Genomic DNA, 25586 nt, shown 5'->3' with positions numbered 1-25586 from the left:
CCTCGTGTTAGCGTATTTGCGAACCGTCATCGCTTTCGCTATCTGTTGTGAGACTATGGTGGGAATGGATTCCTGGACCCTTCTCATCATAGCGTCTAGTTTATTTGCAAGTCTAGGTTCTGTGTCGCTTTCCATCGCCTCCTCTTGCTGAGGTGGCTGGGGGGTTTAGCTAGCGCACTTTCTAGTTTGCTCGTTAGCACCGCGATCTGCGCTTTTAGGGCTGCTATCTGGTTTCGTAACTCGGACGACAAGGAACGAGTGCGTCTAAGAGAGAGTGTGTGTGTGCGATGCTGGACGGTGCGGGTGCGCGAGCGGGTGCGAATTCGCGAGTAACTATTTTGGCATGTAAATAAGTTTTTGTAAATATATCCTTTTGCATTTCCTTCACATGAGTGCTTAATCGTCTCATTTCTTCAGCGCGTATTTGATAACATTAATTGAATCTTAAGGGTTATCTCTAACATTAATCAGAAGTGGGATTGTAACTGCGCGAACCGGACTGGAGACTGCGAATTCCAGAGAGCGAACTGTAGTTAATCACGACCATGAGCGAGACACCTTCAGGAGCGACAGCGGGCACCACCGACGGTCAAGATGGAGGAAAAGTGAGCGACAGCATTTCAGTGAGCGACTTCCTGAGCGCGATGCGGGAAAAAGACCGTCTGTTGGCCAGTCTGCTGGAAAGGCTCGCTCTACCAGCGTCATCAGGAGCGCCAGGCGTGGCAGCAGCAACAACAACCTATCAGGTGATGCCTGACCTCAGCAAGAACATTTCTGACTTCGATGGCAGCGGCGATGCGGTGTCGGCGAAAGAGTGGCTGGGAAACCTGCAGACCACCGCTACACTGCACCGATGGCCTGAACCATTCAAGTTGGAGACTGCTAAGTGCCACCTTGTGGGACCTGCCAAGGACTGGCTGCGTTCTCGCAAAGAAGTGAGTACGTCGTGGGAAAATTTTGACTACCACTTCCGCCGCACCTTCTGCGGCCAGACACGAGCGGCAGAACGATGGAGGAAGATGCAGAAGCGAGTGCAGCAGCGCAACGAAAGCACAACAGCCTACTTCCATTCAAAGGTGCGTCTTTGTCGAGAGGCCATCCTCGATTTTTGTGACACCCGGGAGCAGGTGCTGACCGGTCTCCGCTCAAGGCAGCTCTGTACTATGCTACTTGGACGCACCCACGAGGACGACGACGATCTTCTCCACGATATTATGGAATTTGAGCGTATCGACCGAGAGCGGGAGCAAAGGTTTGGCGGCACGCGTGAGAAGAGGCAATTCACGGCGGCCACCGAAAGGGTTGCAGAAACACCACCTGCGCGGAAGACTACGTACGATCGATTTGGCAAGGACAGGAGACCACCCCTGACCAACGAAAGAGGCCAGTTCAAATGCTACAACTGTGGGCGATTCGGACACATCTCCCGCGATTGTCCAGGAGAAAGGCATGAGATGAAATGCTTACGCTGTGGGAAGAGCGGCCACACGCAGCGTCATTGTTCGATGAGCCAAAGCAACGAGACCAACACAGTGACCGACACCGAACGGAAAATCGCCCCTGGAGCGCTACTGAAGTAGGTCATGCTGAACGGGACGACGACCCTCGTCGGCATGATCGACAACGGCAGCTCTGGATGCCTCCTGCGTGCCTCTGCGGCTGCACGTTGCGGTGCGAGGCTGACGAAGGATGCCACGGCCCTCTACGGTTTCGGCAGCCAAGGCACTCCTTCAGCCAGGGCGATCGGCAAGTGCTACACAGACCTCGAGATCGACGGTGTCAAAGGCGAGAACGGTCCTTTTCTTGTAGTGCCAGACGATACTTTGACAGTTGACTTGCTTGTCGGGAGAACGTACACAGAACTACCTTACGTGGCCTACGCCAGGCTGGGTGGTTGTTTGCGCTTCTGGCACAAAAGTGTATGTCCGTTCTCTCACCTGGAGCCGTTGAATGAGCCCAGACTGCGTGTGAAAGCGACTAGAGAGACCGTCATTCACTCTAACTCCATTAATTGGATAACCTTATCATCAGATTCCGATTTGTCAGGCCCTGTTTTGTTCTGTACACTTGGAAACGAAATTCTTGTCGACATGAGAGAAGGGGAGATTAGTGTGCCGATTTTCACGAGCGGAGACAAAGACTTGCTTGTGAAAAGGGGACGGCGACTCGGGCGCGTCATGGAGGTTGACGTTGTGGAGATACCTGACAGCCAAAAGCAACCTGCCCGCGTGAGCGAGAGCGATGCAACTGAGCCCAAGGTTTTCTGCGTTGCGACAGAGCGCAGACCAATCGAGGATCAGCAGCTTGAAGTGGGGCCCTCAGTAACGAAGCAGCAAAAGGCTGAACTTCTTGGCCTTCTAAATAAATATCGCGACTGCTTCGCCAACAACATTAGCGAGCTGGGATGCACTCCTGTGCTTAAGATGGACATCACGGAGACACCTGGAAGTTCGCCTGTCGCGGTTAGGCCGTACCGAACAAATGCCGCGGAGAGAGAGACAATTCGTGAGATTGTTGGAGAGTGGAAAAGAGAGGGTATCGTAAGCGAGACCTCGTCGCCTTACGCGAGCCCAGTGATCCTAGTGCAAAAAAGAACGGCGAGAAGCGTTTAGTCGTCGATTACCGCCGCCTGAACGCGCAGAGATTGAAGGAAAAGTACCCGCTCCCTAGCATGGACGAACAGCTTGAGAAACTGTCTGGGGCGAAGCTGTACACTGTGCTGGACCTTGCTCATGGCTATCTGCAGGTGCCACTCAGCGACGAAGCAAATAGCAAAACAGCTTTCATAACACCTGATGAGACAGGGCAGTTCGAAAGGATGACGTTTGGGCTCACAAACGCTCCATCGGTGTTCCAGCGCCTGATGAATCGAGTCTTGGGGCCTTTGAGGGGCACGATCGCAATGTGCTATTTGGATGACGTGCTCATTCCGGCACGGAACTGGAACGAGTTACTCGTGCGGCTGCGCCAGGTTCTCGAAGCTTTCAAAAGGGCGAATCTAACCCTGAGACTTAGCAAGTGCGCCTTCGCTAAGGACAGCGTTGAATTTCTGGGTTTTCGCCTCAAGGAGGGAACGGTGCAGCCCGGAGAAGCTAAGGTGCAGGCAATAGAGCTTTTCCCTGTACCGAAAAACGCTCATGACGTCAGGCGGTTCTAGGGGCTGACGAGCTTCTTTCGGCGTTTCATCGCGAAATATGCTCTGATTGCCGAACCTCTCACCAGGCTCACCAAGAAAGAAGAAAAATTTGTATGGGGCTCTGAACAAGAGGAAAGTTTCCAGGAGCTCAAATCACGGCTCATGTGTGAACCTGTACTCCAGCTGTATGACCCGAAAGCGGAGACTGAGTTACATACCGATGCATGTGCGAAAGGACTAGCAGCAATGCTGCTCCAAAAGAAGGGTGACAAATGGCATCTCGTCTATTGTGTTAGTAAAAAGACGACGGACGCGGAAAAGAATTACCACTCGTCTAAGCTCGAGTTAATGGCAATTGTTTGGGCAGTGGATCGCCTCAGACCGCTGCTGCTGGCAATACACTTTACAATTGTTACCGACTGCCAGGCTTTGGTTTACCTCAACGCGCAGCGAACCCAAAAGCCGCAAATCGCAAGGTGGTATGATTTGATCCAGGAGTTCGAGTTCACAATCAAGCACCGCCCGGGAACGCGAATGCTCCACGTCGACTCTCTCAGCCGTGGTCCCGTGGAAGCTCCTCAAGACACGATGAACTCCCTGCTAGAAGAAAGGTTCGAGGTGTGCGTGGCGTGTGACCTTGCCGAACAAGTAATGGTTCTTCAGAGAGGCGATGAAGAGCTGCGAGAGCTTCTAACCATTCTGGAGAAACCGGAGAGCGATCGTACGAAGGAAGAGAAGGCAAGAGCGAGGGGTTACAACGTGAGGGAGGGAAGACTCGTGAGAGAGATAGAAGAGGACGCAAACGTGAAGTTCAAATTCGTACCGCCAAAATGCATGCGAAAGGCAGTTGTGGTGCAATCGCATGATTTGATGGGACACTTCGCACTGGAAAAGACAGTTTCCAAAATCCAAGAGAGCTTTTGGTTCCCACGAATGAGGAACTACGTCCGGAAGCACATTTCGCAGTGTATCGAATGCATTTACAACGAAGTACCTGCTGGCAGACGAGAAGGTCTTTTACACCCAATTCTGCCGGGCAAACGACCGTTCGAGGTGATACATATGGACCACATGGGGCCATTCGTCCCAAGCAAGAAGCGCAACCAGTACCTCCTTGTGTTCATCGACAACCTCACCAGATTTGTGAGACTGATCGCTACACGCGACACATCAACCAAGCATGTGCTCCGTGCGCTAGAGGAGTTCGTTCTCGAAAGAGGTCTGCCAAGGACAGTTATTAGCGATAGAGGCAGTTGCTTCACGTCGCGCGCCTTTGCGGAATTCTGCACTGCACGATGCATACGTCACGTGCTTAACTCGACGCGCCACCCGCAAGCAAACGGCCTTGTGGAGAGAGTAAACCGGACAGTTCTGCCCGTCATCGCAACTTCAATGAGCGACCCAAAGCAGCGCGATTGGGACGAAAAACTTTCAAAGGCAGAACGTGACATCAAAAATGCCGTAAACAAGACATCAGGCAAGACACCCTTCGAAATGCTGTACGGGTACCAGCCGGAGTTCCACAGCACCGCCTTGAGAAGAATTGTCGGCAGCGACGAAGCCCAATGGGAAAACCCCGAGGAATTGCGAACACGAGTTCGACAGCGCATCATCGCCGAGCAAGAGAAAAGCAAGGCAGCGTATGATCGAAGGCACTTCCCGGCACGTCTCTACGATGTCGGCGACATCGTGTTCATGACTAAGGCTCCTGAGCAGACCGGAAAACCGACGAAGGCCCAGCGTAAGTACAGAGGACCGTTGGTAGTAACCCAGGCTCTACCCTCTGATACATATCGAGTGACAGAGCTCGATCAGTGCAAGAATACTCGTTTTGCGACTACAGCTCACGTGTCACAGCTTAAGGGGTGGACGTCAACGCACCCGCAAGACCGCTTAGAAGACGACGAGTCATCCACCGAAGAGGAAGACACTGCGAGAGAAGTGGAGAGTGTCCCGCAGCCACTCAGGCGTTCGGAACGCAAACGCGCAGTGCCGAGCTGAACTATTTTTCAGGCCACATCCAAGGATGCGTGCTACTAATTTTACCCACTTGTCTACTGCCTGCATCCGTTCTATTCTAGTTTTATTCATACGTCTGTATATGTTTCATGACTGTTTGCGAAGTGTTTGTGTGTTGTACAGTTTTGTTCACTTCTATTAACGAGCCCGTTAAGTTTTGTCAGAATGCCCGAGTGTAAGAAAGGGCCATTTATTATACACATGTTTCTTCTTTCCACAAGTGTCGTTCTGTGCAGCGAGCGTGCTTTTGTGCCCACACGTGTGCTTTCTGTACGGGGAGCGTCCTTGGCGCCGCCCACCGTTCTGCGAATGCCCCCGCCACCCGAAGTACGAACTGGAGAGCCGCGCGGCGTCTGCTTTCAAGTGGGCCCGTGCACATGTGCGCGTGAGTGTGTGCGTGTGTGTGCGCTTCCGGTGCATTGTAAGTGCGCGGTAGCCTGCGGCGCTGGGAGGAGACACAGCGAAGAGACGGACGACAAGGAACGAGTGTGTCTCAGAGAGAGTGTATGTGTGCGATGCTGGACGGTGCGGGTGCGCGAGCGGGTGCGAATTCGCGAGTAACTATTTTGGCATGTAAATAAGTTTTTGTAAATATATCCTTTTGCATTTCCTTCACATGAGTGCTTAACCGTCTCATTTCTTCAGCGCGTATTTGATAACATTAATTGAATCTTAAGGGTCATCTCTAACAAGAGGAGGAGGAGGAGGAAAAACTTTATTTATATTTGATATTAAAATGTGTTATTAGCGGTCGCGGGCTGTCTTCTTCACCTTCCGATGAGTTATTGCAGCCCGTCTTAACAGGGTTGGGGCCCCTGGTCCAGGGCTCCACTGAGGTATGCCGCCAGGTAGGCTCTCCGCACCAATCCGCGCTGGACGGCCGGGTCCTCGCTAGAGAGCATCCCCTCCCACTGTTCCGCACTCGGGTTTTTGTTTATTGCAGCTAGATCCTTGTTTTTCTGACACACCCACGTTATGTGCATTAACTTGGGTTTTTCTCCACACCACGGACATTTGCTGCTGTATTGCGTGGGGCAGATTTTACTTAAGGTATTTAGATTGGGGAAAGTCCCCGTTTGCAGCAGCCTCCAGCCTACTGCATCTTGTTGGTGTAGGCTGTTATGGGGTGGCGGATATTTGAGTCGCGTTCCCCTGTGATAGTTTAGAATGTCTGAGTAGCTCAGGGGTACCGGGTCTGCTGCTGGGTTATCGGGGTCAGTTTGAGTGGAGGCTCGGTTTGTGTGCTCTCGAGCAATCCTATCTGCCTCTACGTTCCCGGCGATCCCGGTGCGTCCTGGTACCCACATGATTACGTGTTGCAGTTGTTGTTCCCTGGTTTGCGGCATTTTGGCCGATTTAAGGATATGTAGAGCTTTCCGTCCTATTTTGCCATTCATGTAATTTCGGCATGCTGCTTGCGAGTCTGTTAATATTGTTAGAGACCTTCGGATACGGTAGCCCTCCGCCGCCGCCAGGGCGATGGCAGCCTCTTCGGCTTCCTCGGCCGCACAGTCCTTGAATGATGCGCTGGATATTTCCCTGTGTGCAGTTTATTGCCGTTGCTACCATTCTGTTTCTGATTTCTCGAGAATCTTTCGGGTACGCAGCCGCGTCTGTGTAAAGTGTGTTTTCTTTTTCGGCTAGGATTTGTTGAACGTATTTTGCCCTAGCTTCCCTGCGTCCTTTATGCAGGTTTGGATCCATGTTTTTCGGTATCGGGGCTATCCTGAGTGTAGACATTTTCAACGCCAACTCCAATGAACACATTGAACGCCGACATCTTTCGCTTTGTATATTCTGAATTAGCTGAGCTACTCCACATTAATTTTTGAACAGCGGTTTACCAATATCCCTCAGGAGGAAATGTACCCGGGTTCGAATCCGACCGCGGTGACCGCGTTTCGATGGAGGCGAAACGCAAGAGGCGTCCTTGTGATGTGCTATGTCTGTGCACGTTAAAGATCACCAGGTGGCGGAAATTATTCCTGAGACGTCCACTACGGCACCTCTTTCTTCCTTTCTTATTTCCCTCCCTCCTTTATTCCTTCCCGTACGGCGAGGTTCGGGTGCCCGTCGAGATATGCGAGACAGTTACTGCGCCATTTCCTTTTCTAAAAAAACCATTTTTTTTCAAGAAGAAAGTCGCGGTGGTTCAGTCGTAAGGGCGCTCGGCTACTGATCCGGAGTTCCCGGGTTCGAACCCGACCGCGGCGGCCGCGTTTCGATGGAGGCGAAACGCTAAGGCGCCCGTGTGCTGTACGATGTCAGTGCACGCTAAAGATCCCCAGGTGGTCGAAATTATTCCGGAGGCTTCCACTACGGCACCACTTCCTTTCTGCTTTCACTCCCTCCTTTATCCCTTCCCCTAAGGCGCGGTTCAGGTGTCGCCGATATGTGAGACAGATATTGTGCCATTTCCTTTCCCCAGAAACCAATTTTCTAAGAATAAAGTAGCCCCGCCGCGGTGGCTCAGTGGTTAGGGCGCTCGACTACTGATCCGGAGTTCCCGGGTTCGAACCCGACCGCGGCGGCTGCGTTTTTATGGAGGAAAAACGCTAAGGCGCCCGTGTGCTGTGCGATGTCAGTGCACGTTAAAGATCCCCAGGTGGTCGAAATTATTCCGGAGCCCTCCACTACGGACCTATTTGTTCCTCTCTTCTTTCACTCCCTCCTTTATCCCTTCCCTTACGGCGCGGTTCAGGTGTCCAACGATATATCAGACAGATACTGCGCCATTTCCTTTCCACCAAAAACCAATTAATAATATTATTATTAAAAATAAAGTATATAACAGCTGTGTCTTGCCGGTACTTACCTCTTCGGGAACAACGTGAAGGTTAATGAAAGTATCAGTAGTAAGTGGTTTTATTAAAATAATATTAAAAAGGAAGGAAAAGATTTTTGCTAGCCTCGGCATCTCCCATCGATACTGAAGCACCTGAGCAGGGGTAGCGGAAATAAAGGATAGCAGGCAGAATGGAGAAATGAAATGAAAGAGGTTAGGGGACAGGAAGAGAGGATTGGGGGAGAGGTAATATACACAAACTATTGACACATTAAGAAATGTGTCCAGGTTGTGCGCGTGATTAGTTCATGATGGAGCAATAAAAACACGCGCGCAAAACACTATGTTGACTACAACTGGAGTGGTGTCGAACGAAAAGGGTCCAACTTAAATTTAGGACAGCGTAGCGACCTTTTAAGGAAAATGATAGGTGTAACTTTGAGATAGAAAGAAGAAGGGGCAACGAATAAACGGGGCTTAAGGATATAAATCGAAATAAAGAACAAATGGGCGACGCATTTAATGCGAAAACAAGATAACCGATGTTCCATTAAAGTAACGGAGTGGATTCCAAGACAAGACGATCGAAGTAAGGGGCGTCAGGGAGTAAGGTGGGTGATTGAGGTTAGGAAGTTTTTGGTGATAAGGTGGCCGTAGCTGGCACAGGAAAGGGTTAATTCGAGGAATGTGAGGTAGGTCTTTGCCCTGCAGTGAACGCATTTAGCCCATGGGGACAGACAGACAGACAGACAGACAGACAGACAGACAGACAGAGAGACAGACAGACAGACAGACAGACAGACAGACAGACAGACAGACGGACGGACGGACGGACGGACGGACGGACGGACGGACGGACGGACGGACAGACAGACTTTATTGAGCAAGTGATTTTTAGACCTAGCTGGGTCCCTGGGCCACTGCGCGGTCCCACACTGCATCAAGTACGCCATGCCGGGACATGACGTCGGCAGCCCGAGTCACCGCAGCAAGCTGCTATGTCGGTTCTGCAGACATGAGCAGGACCTCCCAGTGAGATGAAGGTGATCATGAAAATTGATTTTAAGGAAAGGAAAGATACTGTACCTTTCCTTTCCTTAAAATCAATTTTCATGATCACCTTCATCCCCATTGGCTAAATGCGTTCACTTCAGGGCAAATACCTACCTCACATTCAACGAATTAACCCTTTCCTGTGCCAGCTACGGCCACCTTATCACCAAAAACTTCCTAACCTGTCACCCACCTTACTCCCTAACGCCCCCTACTACGTTCGCCTAGTCTTGGAATCCACTCCGTTACTTCAATGGAACATCGGTTATCTTGCTTTCGCATTAAATGCGTCACCCATTTGTTCTTAATTTCGACTTATATCCTTAAGTCCCGTATCTTTCTCGCCTCTCAGCTGATGCCTCCACAACTCCGTGAGGAACCCGACCACGGCGGCTGCGTTTTTATGGAGGAAAAACGCTAAGGCGCCCGTGTGCTGTGCGATGTCAGTGCACGTTAAAGATCCCCAGGTGGTCGAAATTATTCCGGAGCCCTCCACTACGGCACCTCTTTCTTCCTCTCTTCTTTCGCTCCCTCCTTTATCCCTTCCCTTACGACGCAGTTGAGGTGTCGAACGATATATGAGACAGATACTGCGCCATTTCCTTTCCCCCAAAACCAATTATTATTATTATCACTCCGTGAGTGAAGGAATGACAAAGGAAATGAACGAAGGATGGAAAGAGGCGCCGTGGTGGAAAGCTGCGCAATAATTTCTGCCACCTGCTGCACTCACGTCACTCAGCTTACGGTCACCTGTTGCGTTTAGCCTCCATCGAAACGTGGCCACCGCGCTAGCACATTGTCTGCAGTACTGCGGGTGTAATCGAGATTTCTCTTCGTCAGTGTTAGTGTTCGTCATTCTGCTTGCTTGCTTATTTAGGCCGGTTTTACTTTGTTTAAATATAACCGACTGCTCTGTATATCTTCAACCACACCTCACAATAACACTCCATTGCCTAGAATCACTTTTTAATCAGCTGCCAGAGCCGTATCTGGTAGTTGGGGATGTTAATGCACACTCCCCGTTTTGGGGGAGCGAACAGACAGACACTAGGGGCCGTATAATAGAAGATTTTATTCTGTGTTTGCCTACTCAATACAGGCAAACCCACATATTGCTCTCCAGCCTCAGGAAAAATGAGTGGCATAGACTTGTCTTTTAGCTCTTCATCTGTTTTTACCGATTTAAAGTGGGATGTTCTTCATAACCCGTGCGGAAGCGATCACCTTCCTGTGGTGATTAACTTTTCATCACCACCATCAGTCATCCCAAGTAAATCACGCCGCTGGAAGCTACACCTAGCAGACTGGCAACTGTTTAGAGAAAAGGCCAGTCTGGAGAAATTATTTTCAAACAATCTTAATGTTGATGAACTCAATGAAATTTTTACAACTTGCATTATTGATGCTGCGCGTCAAGCTATTCCTCAATCGTCAGGAATAGTACGACAAAACAACAAGGCCTGGTACACATAAGAATGCGAGAAGCAAAAAAGAAACAAAATAAAGCCTGGGGAGTTTCCCGAAGATACCCAACTCTTAAAAAACACGAGAGCAAAAGCACGGTACATCCGCTGTAATGCTGAAAAAACATCATGGAGATACCACGTATCGTCCATAAATAGTTCAGTTACATCCAAACAAATGCGGGAACAAGTCCGCAAGCTTAACGGAAGCTTTTATCCTTACACAATTAACAGGTCCGGACACACAAACAAGTATGAAAGAACAGGCAAACATCTTGGGCGAACATTTTTCAAACATTTATAGTTCTTCACACTACACAGAATTATTTTTAAAGTATAAACATGCAGCGGAGAAACATAGACTTCCAACAACTGGTTGCACGAACGAACTGTACAATGGTTTAATAACAATCCAAGAAATATGCAAAGTTCTCTCTGCCGGAAAAAAGGCAGCACCTAGCCCTGATAATATACATTACAAAATGCTGGCACATCTTTCCCAACCGTCTGTGGAAGCACTTTTGAAATTTTTTAACAAAATATGGGTACTCGGAAAACTACCGAAAGCCTGGAAGAAAGCAGTTATTGTACCATTCCTGAAACATGGAAAGCAACCAACATCCCCGAGTAGTTACAGGCCAATAGCCCTTACCAGCTGCCTTGCGAATACGTTCGAAAGTGTGCTCAATATAAGACTAACTTTACTGCTTGAATCTCGCGAACTTATTGACATCCATCAGTGAGGTTTTAAGAAAGCATGCTCAACAGACCATTTAGCTCGCCTGGAAAATACGAGAAGCTCTTATACACAAACAGCACGGTCTTGCCGTCTTTTTTGACCTCGAGAAAGCATACGACACCACCCGGAGGTTCGGCATCCTTCGTGACCTAGCAGAGCTTGGCATCCGTGGCAGGATGTTGAACTGCCTGAATGACTTCCTTTCCGACCGCTCATTTCAAGTACGCCTAGGATCAACCCTGTCTAGGAGCTTCGTTCCGAGAACGGGGTTCCTCAGGGGTGTATTTTAAGCACGACATTGTTATAAAAGTGAGGTACATAGCCAAAGTATTCCCGAAGTCGATTATGTATTCAGTTTACGTTGACGATCTGCAAATAGCCTACACATCTTCAAACCTGGTAACATGCGAGATACAAATACAGTTAACAATTAATAAACTAGTGACATGGGCAGACGGGAATGGATTCCAGTTTTCCACACAGAAAAAAGTGCCCAGTCTTTTCTCGCTCAAACGAGGCCTACAAGCGTAAAAATGAACACAAATTACTAGGCGTAACCTTTGACAAAAAACTCACTTTCCTGCCTCATATAAATGCGCTGAAAAAGAAAGCATCCCGATCCCTTAACATACTCAAAGAACTGTCACGAAAACATTGGGGCGCCGACAGGACATGTCCTAAAAATTTACTACTCTGTAGTACGCTCTACCCTTTACTATGGATGTATAGTGTATGGGTCAGCGAGACCATCATACCTTAAACGACTGGATCCACTACATAACTTAGGTTTGCGTCTTTCCACTGGTGCACACAGGACATCACCCATAAACAGTCTTTATGTATAAACCAACGAACCATCACTTACAGACCGAAGAACCATGCTCACATGCTCGTACATTTTGAAAATCCGTTCGCTTCCCAAGCACCTATTTTACCCCATAGTCACAAAGTGCCCGTCAAGAACACTGTTTAACAACAAAGCGCAAGCTATTAGGCCACTCCTCCTGCGTTTCGAAGAGATGTGCCAAAACCTCGGGGTACTGGACACATTACCTGCCATCGCTCGAAGACGAGGTCCACTGCCTCCGTGGCACAATTTTCCGGCAATCTGCGATTTCACTCTTATGCAGTTCTGTAAAAAAACAAACTCCACAACAACATATAGTACAGTAATTCTTTGCACTCGAAGAAAAATACAGTAGCTTTACGGACTTTTACACTGACAGTTCAAAAACGAGTGTTTATGTAGGAAGCGCAGTGGGACGAGGGAATTCGAAGAAAACAATACGACTTCCACAAGGCTCATCCATCTTCACTACAGAATGTTACGCAGTATGTGTGGCTATAGAAAAAATACTAAGCGAGAATTATTAATTAATTAATTGGTTTTGGGGGAAAGGAAATGGCGCAGTATCTGTCTCATATATCTTTGGACACCTGAACCGCGCCGTAAGGGAAGGGATAAAGGAGGGAGTGAAAGAAGAAAGGAAGAATAGGTGCCGTAGTGGAGGGCTCCGGAATAATTTCGACCACCTGGGGATCTTTAACGTGCACTGACATCGCACAACACACGGGCGCCTTAGCGTTTTTCCTCCATAAAAACGCAGCCGCCGCGGTCGGGTTCGAACCCGGGAACTCCGGATCAGTAGTCGAGCGCCCTAACCACTGAGCCACCGCGGCGGGGCAAAAAGGACTAAGCGAGAACCTCAAGAACACTATTATTTACACAGACTTCTTAAGTGTACTTACAGCCCTCCACTCTAGAAACGCAATCACTCCTATACTTGATGACATCATACACAACACAGTAACAGCCACAGCTCGAGGACAAAGCATTAAACTCTGCTGGATCCCGAGTCACGTCGGAATAAAAGGCAATGAGAGAGCAGATTTGTGTACTGCTCAAGCTCGTGGCAAGGAAATAAAAAAGGTAAATATACCCTTTAATGACTGCATGAAATTAGTACAACAGAAATTAAAGAAAAAATGGCAGCCGGCTTGGAACAGTGAAGTGAATAATAAACTACACATAATAAAGCCGGTTTTAGGTGAATTTAAGTCATGTGTGCACTAGGAACGTTTTAAGGAAGTGATTCTATGCCGTCTCCAAATAGGCCACTCGCACCTTACGCACAACTTCCTGCTAACAAAATAAAATAAACCTGTTTGCAAAGAATGTGGAGATGAACTTACGGTTAACCATATTTTATTGACATGCGTGAAACTAGAAAAACTAAAGAAACGTACTTCACTCAATTTTATCATGAATGCATTCCTTTCCTCTCAACATTGCTCTTAGAAGATAATGCCATTGTTAACATACCTTCCGTTTTTAGCTTTTTAAAAGAAGCAGGCGTAATTGAAAGTATAATTTTTGAGCCATTGGTTCGCTTTAATTACATGATACACCTCAACCGCTCTCATTCCTGAGAAGTAGCCAGGCTGAGGCTTTTTATTTGATTGGTTGGGCGCCTCAGGATCCTTGCCCAGCCAAGGATAGCCGCTAAGGCTGCCTGACCTTCCTTAACGCTTTTACCATTAGTCATTTCCTAGGAAATTTCTTCTCCTCTGTTATTACTAAGCAGTACAATCTTTTTAGGCCATCTACACCATCGACAATGTTTCATATTCCTAAACATTCTACAGGAAACCAATTCTATACCTTGAGCTTGGCGCATGATGGCCTTAGCTGCCTATGTGCCATACAACATAACACACATTTTTTAGCTACCATCAGTGTCAGCCTTACTGTCACATTGTGGGACAAAGGCCTCTCCCATATTGCTCCAATTGTCATGCTCTGTGCCAGCTACTGCCATTTAATTTTCGTGAACTTCCTGATCTCATTTTAGGAGAAAGATGACTGACACCAAACAAGTTAATTTTTGGAAAAAAACACGATGTTTCGGGACCGACTCGGTCCCTTCTTCAAGTGTGACTACGGGTGAGGCGCAGCTTGGCTTCTTAAGCCCTCGTGTGGAAGACTTCCGGGTCAGTGGCTAGAAACCATGGATATAACAAGAAGGAAGTGCCCCCAGGGAGCGATTAACATTCTTCCGGGTCTGTTGGATGTGCCACGACTTGAGTAGAAGCCTCCTCCGTGGGTTAGCTTCGGTTTCCAGTACAATAGTACCGTCAAAGTCAATTCGGTGGTCGCATGTATCGCAGTGTTCGGCCACAACGCTGCACTGACGGTTCATTTGTCGGACGTCCGCTTTGTGTTGACTCATTCTTTCCTCGAAGTTCTTCGTTTCCCCTACGTACGAGGCTGGGGAGACCGAGCATAGGATTTTGTATACAATGCCTTGGGCCCTTTCTTTAGGGTGGTGGTATTTTGAGCGGGGGAGGCGTCCAATGGTGGCAGTCAGTTTGTGCGTTGTTAGCACCCCTTCTTTACCGAGAATGTGAGCCAGCGTCTCGCTCACGCCTTTCACGTATGGGATACAAACACTTTTTTGCTTCTTGCACGTGCTTGGGGAAGGAATGGATCTGTTTTGTAGCGATAGCTACGTTACGGTAGCATTTCGAGCCCTCAGCGTGCCGGTGGCGGCGCCGCCACCCTGTGGCTGCGCCGCCACGCTGTCACGTGGCGCGAAGCAGCTGCCAGCGGCGCGGCGCCGGGGCTTATCCCGTGGTTGGTCACGTAACCAAGTTTCACTCAGCCAGCTGTAGCTATCGCGTCACTCCAAGTTTAACCAAAGCTAAACCACCGCCAATTTTTGTTTTGTCTTTTGTTTTTGGCTAATGCATCGGATGAATGAACTGGGTTTCCCATTTTTTGGAGATCGGAGACGACTCGGTTCTTCTCATTTCTTTTTTTCATGTGAGGAACATATGGTGTCAGCTCTCTTCAATAAAATGTAATGACAGATGCCTTGTGGGGAGTGGGACGGTTCGAGTTGAAATGGAGGTACCGCCCCGTGTGGGTACCTTAGCTTCCTCTGCCAGGGCAGCAGGGCAGTCTTTTCTTGACAGATCTACTCACAAGGCAGGACAAAGGCTTGCGGTTCTCGGTATGCAGAAAGCTAACCCACACGGGATGGTACGTCCATCCAAACTATCCCACTCCCCACAAGACATTTGTCTTGGATTTTGAGTAGCAGTTTACCAATATCCCTCAAACGAAAAGTATACAACAGCTGCACATATCTCACCAGCACTCGCCTATGGGGCAGAAATTCGAAGGCTAGCGAAAAGAGTTCAGCTTAAGTTAAGGACAACACAGCTAGGTATGGAAAGAAAAATGATAGATTTAACATTAAGACCAGAAGTTGGCAAAGTGGATGAGGGAACAAACGCAGGCTAATGACATCTTAGTCGAAATCAAGAGGAACAAATGAACTTGGGCAGGGCCTGTAATGTGAAGGCAAGATAACTGCTGGTCTTTGAGGGTAGCAGTGTGGGTTCCAAGAAAGGCAAGTGTAGCAGGGGTGGCAGAAAGGTGGGCGGATGCGATTAAGAAGTTTGCGGGCATAGGATGGGCACAGTTGACAAGGGACAGGGTTAATTGGAGAGACATAGAAGAGGCTTTTGCCCTGCAGTGGGTGTAGTCAGGCTGATGATGATGATGCTGAAATGCATTGAACTATGTTTTGTTGCAACATGTGTATTTTGAAGGGGGCTGAAATTTTATTTCTGGTCTTAAAAAGATGTCGAAAAGATGTCATCAGAATTATTTCATATATATGTTTAGGTGGGGCTACACATTTCAGTTGTAACTAGGCATCAAACAATGAATTACAATTTTTGAAGCGAAAAGCTTCGCTACGCTAGTCAACACCGCGCTTCGCGCGAGCAGGCTTAATGTCGGAGCACGAGTGACGTCATGCACGGTGCAGGTGGCCGCCGCCGACTCCGTCACCTGACCTTTCGCCGCTGCCGCGTTTCTCTCTCTCTTGCTTCCTAGTTACTACTGCGCATGCGCCACTAGTAGTACCGAGCCACATGTGTACCGCCGCTGCGCAGCGCCGCGCCTTTCCTCAAAATCCTGCTTTCAATTATCAGTTTCTCTTTCTTCTTGCCCTCCCTCCTTTATCCCTTCCTTTACGGGGCGGTTCGGGCGTCCACCGAGACATGTGAGACGGTTACTGTGCCATTTCCTTTCCTCAAAAACCAAACAAGTGAGCCGACGGCGTTCATAGAATTCATCGGCGTTGACAACTTTGCAAAGGCCGTTCATTTTCACGAAAGGAAAGGCGCACAATCGGCTCCGCGGGTAAGTGGATACCTCAATCTCGCTTTCATGTACGTGGCGTTCGTGCCCAACTGCAAAAGCCTGCTTTGATTGTGTTCCGCACACTCTATAAACAGCGCGCCCTCCCTGCCACCCTGGGAGGTGGCATGCAGGTAATGGTTGATCGCGAGAGATAGATCACCGAATGAACGCTGCGGCCTAGCTATTGCTGCAGTGCCGCATGTCAGCCAGAACGCTGTCAGCGCTAATGCATTCAGGCCACATCTCTCTCACCAACGCCACATGTATCAAAGCACAAATGAGGCGTCCGCATATCCAGGGAGCCAGTTATGCACCCTTCCTTTGCTCAAATCCATCGCCATCTATAGAATATTGTCAACGCCAATGAACACAGTGAACGCCGACGTCTTTCGCGTTGTATATCCTGGATTAGCTGAGCTAATCCACATAACTTTTTTTTTATTGTAAAGATTCTCCAGTCAACCTTCACGTAGTTTGATGCATTATAAATGCATTCCGAGTCCTGTGAGCAAGTGTTTATGTGTCTGGTTGAGAAATAATTGGTGATGCTGCAGTAAAAAATGACGGGTTATGTACCATGCAGATTTCTGATGTCAAATTAGCCATGTAAAGCATTCCAACATCCTAATGCAGCGAGTAATTTCAATTTATGAAGCAACTTTCTGATAGCTGGCTATAGGTAAAGCACAATGTGTCATACCTGCACAATGTGTCTTGCTGTGCGTGCTTGTAAGGCTTTGAGGCACTTTGTTTTACATAAAAATTTGGTATAACCATTATGTGAATGGTGTTATAAGCTCTTATTTCCATAGGAAATTTGGCTCCAATAATGTTCGAATGCAAAGAATTCAACTTATTCCTATATGGGTACTAGCCATGCAGCTAGCCCTGGAATTCTGCTTATCCATGTGGAACGGTATAGCTTCTAAATATGCTTCTTTTTCTGCAGCTCGTGGCATCAACCCGGAGGCGGCCAGCATTTGTCTCTGAACATCCTGTCGGTGGAGCCGAAAGTGTGCAGTGTCCTTTGCCAGCTCGAGAAGTTCAAGATAAAGTGGCAAGAATGTGCAGCTGAGATTTAGTTTCATTTTACACAATAACTCTGCTGCTAATACAAATATGTTTGTGTTTTTATATGGCTAATTGTCTGTATAACTTCTGTATACTACTTGTATCATTTTTATCTAATTAAAGCTTTTTGAGAACATTTCATTTCAATGCAATAGTTATTAGATATCGCCTAGCAAACTGCTACACATCTACCACTCTATTAGCTTATTTTCAAAGTGCCATTTTTATGCAGTGGGCATAGTCAGGCTAATGATGATGATGATGATTAGGGCTTGTTTTATATTTCATTAGATGCCCACATTACTTCCTTTACCATTTTCTTTATGTAATTCGGACAACAAAGTGCATTGCACAGAAAACACCACAGTTTTCCTCTAAAGATCTTTGGTCTTTGTGGGCATTCTGTGCAAAAGGCAGTTTTTATGCACTGATTGCTAAGTGTAAGAACCTACGAGAGCTATGTAAATTTACAGTTGGATAATCTGGGCCATAAGAACATCATGCTTGGGGAGACTCAAGTCTCATCCTGTAATTTGTTCTCGATTTCACTGCAATACCTCTGATGGCAACTGGTATTAGTATTACTGCTAGCTGGTTGTGTGCTACATCTGCTGTCAGTATAATGCTAGCAAAGTTGCCAAATCTTATAAATTTTAATGATGTTTAATTCCCTTAACTCTGCGGATGCTTAATTCCTATGTAACCCGTGCCTAGGCAACCTGGGCCCAAAAACAGGATTTGTATGCATACAGATTTCGTGGCGCACACGACACATTTACATTAAATGTGTGTCTTGCACGTGAACGAAGAACATGACCTGCTCCTGATTGGAACATATGAGTGTGTAATATAAAGCAAAACAATGCATTCTAGTCTGGGCGCCTCACTGAAATATAACCAAGCCTTTAAAAAAGACTAGTGTCCTAAACAAGTGAAACCAGCTGAGGGCTGCTTAGAGTTGCGTGACCTAGTCTGCAGTGTGTAACAAAAGTAAAAACAGCGCTAATTTTTACACAACCCACACAGAAAGACCAGACAGGACGGGCGCTGACTCCAACTATGTTTATTGAAAGCCACATGTTGCATATATATATAGCCCGAAGAAGGTGAACGCATGCGCATTTCTTACATGGTAAAAAAGGAAAAAAAGGAGAAAAAACCAACAACATAAAGCACACTCACACAAAAGCTACTCATCATTGCGTATCATTTAGCAATCTATGCTTATTTCCTCGTAGGGAGATGGAAGTGGTGCTGACGCACATGCCACCTCTCTCTTTGATAAAAAAAGGCTTCTGCCAGTTCCCAAGCTAATCTATCTTTGCTTCTAGCTAGAATTTTAATCTCGCCAAGTCGTGGTTAACAGTTTTTTTTTATCAATGCAGGAGCGGCAATGGGCGGGTATGTTTTCGGACGAATCTGATGCGTTCCCTAACGACCTTTTACGTTCCCCTGCACGCTGTTTACGCGGCGTCCAGTCTGGCCAACGTACACCTTGCCACATGCAAGGGGGATTCATACTTGGCAGCACAAAAAACGAGGACAAAAGCGAACGAAGAGACACAATACAAGCGCAGACTATCAACTGAACTTTTATTCACTGAAAGGATGCTTTATAGGCGTGATAAAACACAAAAACAACAAAAGGAACCGCCACAACCGATGTACAAAGAAATCAATGACATTTCATTCCTGCGTGATAAGGAACACAACATCAACAGGAAAGCCAAATTCAATCTCATTAGGCCAACTCCCCGTACTGTCTACTTGCCCCCAAGAAACTGCGCAGGAAAGGAACTTCCTTATCCTGCAGGCTGACCGACTGTGATGCGGCACACGCTTCTCTCTCTTTCTTAATCAAGTAAGCTTCTATCAGCTCCCGGCATACCCTATCCCTGTGCCTGAACAAGATACTTATCCTGTCAAGGTGAGGAAAGCAATCTTTGCAATCCCTGCAGTGCAAAGCGAGGTTGGAGGACACAGCACCTTTTAGAGATCTGCGGTGTTCCGCTAGACGCTCATTGATACATCGACCAGTCTGGCCGATGTAATTCTTACCACATGAAAGTGGAACGCGATACACAACACATGTGTCGCAATCTGTGAGCCTCTTTCTGTGGGCTATCGTGCAATCATTCACTGCGCGGTTACCACCATGCTCAATCTTTTTGCGCACAGCACTGCACACACCACCGAGTTTGTTCTTCGCGGTGAAAACAATTTTCGCCCCGTACCTCGCCCCCACTTTTCTTAGGCGATGTGAAATGCCGTGCACGTAGGGGATTCCTACCAATCGTTTTTCCGCACCGTTCTCTTTCGCGATGACCGGGGGCCTGCCTGACCTGGCTAAGATCCTTTCAGTGACCCTAGCCAGAGTCTGATCAGGAAAACCTGCTTCCTTTAACCTGCGCATTTGTCCCAGGAAGCTTGTTCCAACCTTGTGGGAGCAGGATTTTGAGAGAGAAGCTTTTAAGGAAGAAGTAGCAATGCCGGCCTTTACCAATTTCGAATCACCAGAACTGTGATTGAGGAGGGGCTTTTCCGTTCGTGGGCGATACTCCCAGCACACACCACTCGCGTGGCAATCAATCCTCAGGTCTAGGAACTGGATGGAGCCTGACTGTGGTAATTGAAATGTGAACTTCAGACCGCCGCCCCTTTCCTTGAATATCTTGACGACGTCCGGGATAACCCCGGGGGAGATATCCTTTAAGAAAATCAAAAAATCATCCACGTACCGGAAGACTCTCCCTGCAAAATCAGCAAGATCTTCCGCTAGTTTTACGTCCATTCTGCTTAGGAAAATGTAGCTCAAGACAGGTGTGACACGGGATCCAATGCAGACGCCGTACCTCTGGACGTACGCTTTTTGGCCCCACCCAACGAAGGTTGAGTCAAGGTAAAACGATAGGAGCTCTAGGAAGCTTTCCACTGAAACACCACAATCCGCCACAAACACAACCTCGTCACTATCCACGGTGATGCAGTCCTTCACATACTCCATAAGCTGATCATGGGGTAAAGAGTAAAACAAATCTTCGAAATCTATGCTGAAGGCGAAATGCCTCTCTCCCTCTATCTGTGACAGAAACTTCACAACACCTGCAGAGTTCTCCACCAAAAATGGGTCGGCCAACGTGAGAGAACCAAGATGACGCTGAAGATACCCAGAAACGGCATGCTGCCAAGTGTCCCGCTCCGAAACAATTGCCCTGAAGGGAACGTCCGGCTTATGTGTCTTGGCTGTGAAAAACAGGTCTAGAACGGTACCTTTGCTATTACTGACCATAGCACCCAGTCGATCGAGGTTCATCCCTTCCAGGATGACCTTGGCCCGTTTCTTGATGGCAGCAGGCCTCAGAGCCACTTCTTTGAAGTTCTTTTCAATTGCCTCCCCTGCGTTCTTCCTGAAAACTTCTTCTGGCGCTAGGACAAAGAACCCCTCCTTGTCAGAAAGGATGGGCCTTAAGCCCTCAGCCGCCAAATAGGTTACCAGCTCTTTCATTATTCCTGCAGTTCTCGGTTTTCTTTTTTGGTCCATTACGATTGCGGAGCACTCGTTGACGCACCTAGATTTATCAGCGTCGGGAACAACCCGGGAGACCGCGCGCGAGAGCGCCAGCAGCTCGAGTGGCGTCATGGCAGGTTCGAAGCAGAATTTAGGACCCAGTTCCAGAGTTCGTCGGTGACGGTCGTCAATCACCCTGTTCCCTAGGACGGTAATCTTCCCCGTAGAAGCGGAGGCTTTCTTCCTTGTTGGTAGCCTAGGACGAATAGTGTTCCACAAGAACTCCGTTAGGCTGTCTGCTGTTTTGGACCAATCCTCGTACATCCGGAGCTGCTGCCGCTCATTCACACCTATCCCGCTGTGGACGCGAAGGCAAAGCCTGTAGAAGCGTCGTACTTGTCTCCACCACTCCGACTGTAGAATACGGCAGAAACGTCCTGAGTGGCCAGTGGACGGCTGCAGCCACCCGCACACAGCTTGGATGTCAGAGGGGCAGAGCTGTTGCTTTATGTGCCAAGATGCCGCCCTTGCTTTACACACGCATACTGCTATGAGAGCCGTCAAAACTAATGGGTTGTAAAGGTTAAAAGATACACAAGTAGACAGTACGGGGCAAGTAGACAGTACGGGGAGTTGGCCTGATGAGATTGAATTTGGTTTTCCTGTTGCTGTTGTGTTCCTTATCACGCAGGAATGAAATGTCATTGATTTCTTTGTACATCGGTTGTGGCGGTTCCTTTTGTTGTTTTTATGTTTTATCACGCCTATAAAGCTTCCTTTCAGTGAATAAAAGTTCAGTTGATAGTCTGCGCTTGTGTTGTGTCTCTTCGTTCGCTTTTGTCCTCGTTTTTTTGCGCTGCCAAGTATGAATCCACACCAACTAGCCCAACTTTCTGTTCTTATTAGCAAGAGGGATCTCGTAGACCACTCCCGTGGCACACCTTACGTAGGGCTTCGAGTGCTTCTTTCCACACTCATGGAGATGCTAACCTTGGGGCACATCGTGGCCAATTTGCAGGGGACGGAGAAGACCACGGGGACTCCGTACTAGTTGCCAACTCGTTTTAAATTGCGGGACACCTGGTGAATATACGGTATCACGACTGGTTTGGCTTCGCCGAAATCTTCTTTCCGGCATTGCCCCTTTCGCTTACCCTGAAGTTTCTGCAGCAGTGCCTCGGTCACGGCAGCCAAGACGTGGTCAGGGAACTCTGCTTTACGCAGGCTATTCACCTCACCCTGGAAGCTCGCCCGCGTCAAATGAGGGCAGGACTTGAGGAGTGTTGATTCCATAGAAAGGGTGGCAATAGCCTTTTTAACAGTTTTGGATTGAGCCGAATCGAACTGTAAAAAATCTTTCTTGGCCCTAGGAAGGTAGCGCCACCAAATACTTCCGTCCCCCAGCTTAATGTTAAGGTCCAAGAACTGGAGGCAGTCCTGTTCAGGAAGTTCAAATTTGAGAGCCCCATTTTCCTTCCCATGCTGTGCGAACATTTCTAATTTTTTTTCATGGCAGTCTCCTCATAGCCGCCTGTGTCATGTCTCTTTAAAATCACTAAAAAATGATCAACATATCTAAAAATCTTCAGGACAGTTCCATCGTCAGTTACTGATGCCAAAATGTTGTCAATGGACGCGAGAAAAATGTTACATAAAACTGGCGCGACACATGAACCGATGCAAATGCCCTGGCGTTGTAGGAACCGCAGGTTGTCAAACTGGATAAAGGTGAACTTAATATAAAACTCTAAAAGAGACATAAAATTGTGAACGCTTACCCCTGCCTAGTTTTGAAATGCAATAGTGGCGCTTGCTTTCATACATTGTCGAACAGCAATGAACAGGTCGCTATGGGGTCGCTTTTGACGGCTTCCCCGCTTGTGACGGCTTTCGAAGCGTCAACTGCACTGGATTTTTCGTGATATTAGCACAGAGAAAGGAGGAAAGCTCTGCGGAAGTAAGCTGCAGTGCGCGCAAGCCCACACTGCAGCGCAGTAAAGCGGCGTTGCCTGTGGCAGAAGAATGCTAATGTGTTGAAATGCGCTCTCTCGCACTTGAGGTTCGTAAACACTTTCTTTCTGAAGCGCTAGATGAGTCAAGGCAACTACATGTACTCGAAGAACGCCGTGCGTAACATCTTGAAGATTAGCCACTCGGACAGAATGCGATCTGTACAGATGCAAAACAAAAGGCGCCGTAATGCTGATGCGCGGTTATAGGGCAGCTGCTGGAAAACAAGACCCGCTCTATCTGCCGCAGATACATGATTGTGTCTCACAACAAGTGTTTGACTGGTAGTTTTAAATGCTGCTATTTACGATGCTTAATGACTACACCGTTGTGTAGTCTGGCCTTGCGATCCTGCAACCAGTGGCAAATCTATAAATCATCGCTCTCAGCGTCTAAATAGCGTCTACGTCTATCACACCTGCTGCTACTGTAATAATGAGCTCAGTTCACTAGAAACTTTCAGACATCCCACTTGACTTAAACAAGTGCTAAAGTGAAGCGGCTTCATTTATGTCATATGTACTGTGCATTTCGTATGCTTGTGCACTTCTAGCCCTCGGCCTGTGTACAGCGTTTTGCACCTAATATACTATTAATAACTGAAGGAGTTCACATTGCTACTGGTGGGAGAATGGCTGAAATATTTTTTTTTGAGCATGTGACGGCGACGCCGAATCGCTTTACGACTTGCTGCCAACGAAGTGTGCACTGCACATCTTCGAAGACTTCGCCGGCAGCCGTTCGATTCCATCGGCGCATATAAAGGTGACATATTGGCCAGTTAGCACTCGCAAAATGAGCGCGAACATAACGGTGCTGAACAGGTCGTTGAATACTCGTTTCATGCGTCATAAGCTGCATATGTATATGCTCTGGTGTTGGGATCGCAACCGGGCTGAGAAGCTGAAAACTTAGTTCCAGGAAGGCGATTCTGCCAACTCTGTGCACATATAACGACGCAGCAGCTCATGAGAAACATTTGGAGGATTAGGCGCAGAAGCAAAGAAATTCGCAATGCACGCACTGCTTTCACCGCTGGATTGGTAGCACTTGAGGCACTTGTGCTGGGGACCTCACTGTGGCGCTACCGTCTTCGTGCACGCTCCCAATAACAATTACCAAGTGGTGTCTTTATGCGCTTTTATTCCTCCCCCCCCCTCCCCCAACCCCCTTTTCTATCACACAGTGCGGTTTATTTTGTCTTTAACGGCTTTTTCGCTTCCATTTTTTTTTTCCGCATCGCTTCCGCTAGTGCATCAGCTGTGCACAAGATTTGTGCTTAGTGTACTGCTATTTTTTGTGTTTTTTCACCCAGTTAGTTGCGTTCTGTTTCATGCTTTTTTGTTCAGCTGGGTTGCGTGACTTGCGGCTATTTGTTTTTAACGCTTTGCCTCGTTTAGTTTCCTCCAAATGACTTGTTTTCCTGCGTTTCACTAGCAGCGATTGCCGTCCCGTAGGGTCTCACTTCTCGCCTTCCTCTCCAGGAAGCAGTCGGGCGTTGTGCCGCGCTTCTTATGGCCAGTTGGCAGATTCTTCTTTTCCTTCTTGCATTTCCCCGCGTCAATCTTCACGTTTTCAAGCCAAATAAACAAATAACGAGCAGCTTTACTAGGTACTCATTAAAAGTACGCTAAGCAAATGAAGTGGCCGTGAAACGGGGGAGACGTATTGAAATATTTATTTGCTCTGCTGCATTTTTTATGGTGATCTCTTAACCAGTGCCAGTTGCGTTAAATGTGCGTGCCAAATCTGTACTCAGGGAACTCGTAACCCAGCGCCATACGGTGCGTCATTCGCGCTCAACTTTCTTCCAGCGCAAGCGCAAGACAAAACCATTCATTGTGCACCTTATTCTACTTTTGTTTTTTTTCAGAAATTGATCACACGCGGGAAACAATATGCTGTGGGGCTGAAAATAATTCACACATTCAGGCACGAAGTAAAAAAAAAACAGAAATATGGTTGGAGCTCGGCAAAAGGATGCTATCACTGCCCTTTGCTTTTTTTTTAGTTCACACGCTATGGTCTTTAATTTACAGGCACAGAGGTCAATCTCCTCCGTTCACTTGGTTTCTTTGGCGATCGCTAATGTCTGAAATGAATTATAAATTTCAGGAAACAAAAGAAAAGAAGTCATCGGAAAACCGAGAGACCATCTGGAACGCTTTTTTTTATTGGTTTTTCATAAAGCTCGCTTCCAAAAGTGCCAGCGCGCGCTCACGAAGCCTTGAGTGAGACTTCTCGGGCAGTTTGTTCATTGCTGCCTCAAGTTCAAACTTCGCGAGAACGAACATGGACGAGGGAAGCAGGACGTTCAATAGAGGCACGCGTATAGACTTCCAACGTTACTCAGGAAAACCGGACGGTATGCCATTATTTATTAGACTGCACATGTCGCACAAAAGAAAAATATAGTCATCACACGCTCTTTCACCGTAGAACAAAAAAAAACTAATAAATTGGCACCAAAACGGAATGAAGAGAAACGGAAACAAATCAGAAGCAAAAAAAAAAAACTTTGAAATCGAATACCATGGTTTTCAATGAACATTACAGAAAACTGAACGAGGGCCGGTCCAAGCAA

At 47.7% G+C, this 25586-nt stretch overlaps 1 pseudogene; it reads left to right on the top strand.

The window, feature by feature from the left end:
* Positions 1-484: 484 nt before the first annotated feature.
* Positions 485-3327, top strand: LOC144116165 (uncharacterized; annotated as a pseudogene).
* The last annotated feature ends 22259 nt before the right edge of the window (positions 3328-25586 follow it).

Source organism: Amblyomma americanum, chromosome 1 (genome assembly GCF_052857255.1).
Source record: "Amblyomma americanum isolate KBUSLIRL-KWMA chromosome 1, ASM5285725v1, whole genome shotgun sequence".
Taxonomy (NCBI): Eukaryota; Metazoa; Arthropoda; class Arachnida; order Ixodida; family Ixodidae; genus Amblyomma; species Amblyomma americanum.
This window is presented reverse-complemented; position numbering and strand designations above follow the sequence as displayed.